The sequence below is a fragment of the Pinus tabuliformis genome, chromosome 6, assembly GCF_031772625.1.
Source record: "Pinus tabuliformis cultivar Carrire ecotype Pingquan chromosome 6, CPIR1, whole genome shotgun sequence".
Lineage (NCBI taxonomy): Eukaryota > Viridiplantae > Streptophyta > Pinopsida > Pinales > Pinaceae > Pinus > Pinus tabuliformis.
The window spans coordinates 1,508,887,991-1,508,893,073 of NC_142292.1; the positions used below are offsets into that span (position 1 = coordinate 1,508,887,991).

Here is a 5,083-nt window from a genome sequence, read left to right on the forward strand (position 1 = left end):
CTTTTGAGGTCCTCTGGATTTGTTAAGCAGCTCATAGTTCTCCTCAAAAGTGGATCTTCTACAATTCAAGAGTTGGCAGCCTTGGCCATCTGTAATCTATCACAGAAAGATGAAATAAAGAGAGCATTAGGGGAGGCAGGGTACGTTGGTCTGCTTGCACAGATGTTGGATGGCAAGCCTAGCTTCTCTCAACAACTTGCTGTAAGGGCACTCTCTAGTCTATTTGTTGTCGATACAAACAGAAAAGAATTCATTAAAAATGATGACCATGTATCTTGTCTGGTGCGGTTATTAGATCCTCAAAATGAAACACTGACAAAGACATTCTCCATTTTTGCGTTGTTGGCCCTCTCCTACAGCAATTGTTGACCGCCTTCTTCAATTCCTAGAGATGGAAAAGAAATATTTATCTTCATTGGATGTCAATGAAAGCTACAGCTAGAACAACGCGAAAGTCAAAAACAAAGTTGAGAACCCCGGAGACTCACCATTCGTGGAACCAAGAGTTTGGTTATCGCGGACAACCTTCCACCTGTTATGTGTGTTTGAAGTCATTTCTGCCACCGCAGTCCCTTGGTCCCGTGGCAATTTCGAATTCTTCAATTCAATGCTGTATTGGTCGTGGCGTGGCGGCACATCTGTCCTGTTCTAAGATTGCATCCAGAGATTGTAAATGTGTTGCACAGGCTGGAGAAGCACGTGCAGAGCATCTAATACCAAATGTGACCCATTCAGATGCGGCTTCAAATATTCTTACAAATGAAGAGTCCTGTGACGTATAAATGTAGATAGAGAAACCAATGCTCGATCAGAATCGGTTCATGAGAAGGCTTCTTTTCGTCGACTTATTCCAAGTTGTCGTTGCCTTGTGACAGTTGAAGGTTTTTACGAGTGGAAAAAGGATGGAGCGAAGAAGCAACCATTCTATATACATTTTCAAGATAAAAAACCCCTTGTCTTTGCAGCTCTTTATGACACATGGCAAGATTCTGAAGGAGGAGTACTCTTTACATTTACTATTTTGACTACACGTTCCTCTAAGGCATTGGTGTGGCTTCATGATTGAATGCCTGTTATATTGGGGACGGAGGGTGCAATTGATGCTTGGCTGAATGACCTTTCTTGCCTTACATTTGAAAGAGTTACTCAGCCATATGAAAAATCTGATCTGGTGTGGTATCCAGTGACTCCTGCAATGGGTAGAACACAATTTGATGGGCCAGAATGCATTAAGGAGATCAAGTTGAAACCTGAAAAAAGATATCAGACTTCTTTCAAGAAAGGGTACACCTGTCAAAAGTTCTGTTCATGAAACTTGTGAAGCTGGGACTGATGAAGATCAATCTGAAATAATTGCAGATCAATTAAGTGTAGATGAACAGAAGTCTTTTCTTGCCGGCCTTGAGCCAGACACAGAAGTCACCAAGAAGGCTTTGCCATGCATAAATGAACAGCGCAACTTAGAATAATGTGTTACGAAAAGGTCCTTTGAGAATAAGGATAAGAAAGGCCTCGATTCTCTTTGTCATGGAAGATATGGAGTTCGTGTGCTGTGCATCAAGTTATTACCAAAATCGAGGTTTATCATTCCTCAAAGCTTTTCTTTGGAGATTTGGTGTCCTCTGCGAGTTACACTTTCCTACGTTCATTGGCTATACATAATTGCAAGTATATTGTTCTGCAAACACACCAGAAGCCCTCATGCAATTCCCTGGAAAGGGATTTATCTACTCGTTGCTGATCAATAATGCCGGATCTTACAGTTTCGACTTTTTCTGGAGATTTTCAGGGGATTAACTCAGCTTACCCTAAAATGAAACCAGAACTGTTTGATGATTATGAAGGGTCTTCACATGCGTTGTTTTGCTTTGAGCATTACACATCTTCGGAGCCATGCTTGAGTTCATATCATGCTCCTGTTGACCCAAGCACAATATTAGGGGGTTACAGGGGAAGCAACTATTCACAGGCTACTGCATTTGTTATCAAATATCCTGTTAATAATGCTGTAGACAAGACAGGACATGAAAATGGAAAAGCGTTAGCATGGGAGAATTCTTTCATTCATTTAGTGAAAGAAGAGCTTATTCCAATGGCAAAGTTACACAATCTTACTCTTGCATTTTCTGCAGAAAGTTCTGTGCAGGAAGAACTTAAGAAGGAGCTACATTGTCATGTTTGCCTACATATCAGTGACACTGGATGATATTTCACCACACTTTTCACCTCTTTATGTTTCATCGAAGGTGTTACTTGGTTTGTCAGGGGTTCTTATTGTTGTCCTTTCGGTACTTGGATCTATTGGGCTATTCAGTGCACTTGGAGTGAAGTCCACTTTAATTATTGTTGAAGTTATTCCATTTCTAGTGCTTGCAGTGTTAGTGGACTTCTTACTGCAAGTGACTGCATTTGTTCCTCTTATGACATTTGATTTGATAAGAACAGAAGGAAACATAGTTGATTTCTTTCCTTGCATTAGAGTTAGTCCATCAATAACTGAACTTGAACATGATAATTTGGGCAGGAAGCACCAACAACCTGACCTTTTGGTGCAGTACATGAAGAATATCCATACACCTGTACTAAGCATACCAGTAGTGAAAGTTACAGTCCTATTGGTGTTCAGTGGTTTTGCTTTTGCAAGCATTGCATTAACTACAAGGCTTCAACCAGGTTTAGAGAAACAAGTGGTACTTCCAAGAGACTCTTATCTCCAGGACTATTTGTCACTCGAGCTGCAAATGACTCCAATATTACACCAAATGGCATGCTTCTTTGGATTCAAACATTTTGAGGCAAATCAAGGACCGACAAACAGGGGCAGTTTCCTATGTTTCAGGAGATTGGAAAACATGTGACATTAAAGACAAACATGGAACCTTGAAGACCCATCACAGCCACCGCCAGAAGGAGACCAGGTGTTAAATAATAAGGAGAAGCCGTATGCATGGAAAATAGAGTTAGAGTCATAGTTAATTTAGAACTCTTTAAAAACTCCAGTCAGCACTTTAGTTGTATTTATTAGTTAGTTCAATAGCTGATAGGTGTCAGTAGAGGTAGTTATCGACTCCCCTCATGCTGGAGGAGGAAGCTCGAATTAGTTAGAATAAGGATTCTATATATAGTGGAAACAACAATGTAACAAAGGTTGGAGATTTTATAAAAAACAGAGTACTGTTTTGGCTTATGTAGAAAGACAGAGTTCAGTAATATAATAAACTGCTTTTCTTCTCAGGATTCATAAGGTGTTTCTATGTTCAAGATGTATAGTTTTGCTTTATCCCTGATCTATTTTACAGTTTCATAAATGTGTAATCACTCAGAATTCACTTATGCTGCTCTGATTTCCTGTGCACATTCATGAACTGTGGTTTTATAAGAGTTGTGTTTTGAACATTTAAATGCCACATGCCCTGACTTCTATGTAAAGGCTGTATCATTATTTGCTGAAGTTTTATTGACTCCATAGGCCCAATGGAAACTTATGTAATGTTTGTCCAACCTTCATATTTGTCACTGTTATTTCACAAGAGTTATCCCTCTTACTTTTTAATCAAAATCAATAACCTTTTGAGAGAGCCCTCTCAGGCTAAGGAGGCTAAACCTTAGTCAAAAGATTGGTTTGAAACAGTTACTTGAAGTCTTCCTGGTCAGCAGCCTTCCAGGGTCTGATTTTGAGATAACATTTTGGTGCGTCTGCCGGGAGCCTGAAGATTAATCATTCCCGAAATCAAGAGGCTGAACTTCTGAAGGTAGCAGGAGCTCAGAAGACTTTTTGAGGCTGCAAATCTACCTTGGCGACTCCATTGTTGAAGAATTCAAAATTCATAGATTCATGGTGATTCCACTGGAGTTATGAAGGACCCAGATGCTACCATTCTCATTTCAAGGTATGCATGCATAAATTTTTCAGGAATTCATGGTTTCCCAAATCATTTTCCCAAGGATGCATATTTTCTAAGGAATGGTCCAAAATTCAATGGAGAAGATTTGAGTTTAACTTTGAAGCATATATCAGATTTTTGTGATTTTACAGAGCTTCTTAGAGTTAAACATGAGGATGTTTGCATTATGTTGTTCTATGATTCATTTCAAGGGAAATGTAAACGGTGGATTGAAAGCTTTCCTGCCAAATCCATCAAGTCATTTGAAGACTTTTTGCTTATGTTCTTGGAGGAATGGATAGATAGATCAGATGTGGTGGCAAACTCTCCTTCAATTCAAGGTTTCAAACAATGGAATAATGATCATAGTAATGGAGAAACAGTTGAAAATTTTTCCTTGTCCTTGTCTTCTTATCTAAAATCATTTGAGTGTAAAGCAGAGGATAAGATGAAATTTTTGGATGAAGTTGCTGAGGACATTGAGAAAGATATTGAAGGTTTAGAAGGTCAAATTCAAGCATATAGTTTTCATAATCATGATCATTATTTTCAGAAGCTTTCTATGGCAGAACACAAGGAGAGAGTGTTGCTTCCTTTCTCTTTCACGATTGAGGAAATGTACACTGTTGTTGAAGATCAGTTTGCACAACCAGAAAGTTACAAGAATCATCAAGCTGATCATGTATTCTGGGATCCTATAGCTGACTACATGGAAGAGTTTTACTCTCCAGTGTTTCAGTTCTTTTATGAAGGTCAGAGGCAATTTCAGTGGCAGTGGTCATCACCATATCATAGTGGCTCTGAACTCCGATGCAGTCAAAAAACTCAAATATCAGATAAGACAAATGATTGGCTGCATTGGAAATTTCACATTGATTGAGCTGAAAGAAGTTTGAATTGATAGGGTAGGTAGGTAGGAAAATGCAAATAAGCTCAAGGTTGACTGAGAATTTATTTTTTATCAGTAGTGGTAGTTTTCCTTTTCCCATAGTGATCATCAAGCTTAAGCCGGAGGTGAAGGCCCCAGAAGCTGGAAAGGGATGTTTGTCAAGCAAATTTCTGTTTGTCATAAATGGATAAAGCACTGGAGCTACAAGTTCTTAGTGTACTACAGGAGCACACTATCCCAAGTGGAGCCACTGTTATCACTTAAGAATTCTAATCTCAAAACCGCTCACATTAGTTTGATGCACATAAAT

At 39.1% G+C, this 5,083-nt stretch overlaps 1 pseudogene; it reads left to right on the forward strand.

Annotated features, from left to right (window-relative positions):
• Window positions 1-425: 425 nt before the first annotated feature.
• LOC149264384 (uncharacterized) lies at window positions 426-1,469 on the forward strand (annotated as a pseudogene).
• Window positions 1,470-5,083: the final 3,614 nt, after the last annotated feature.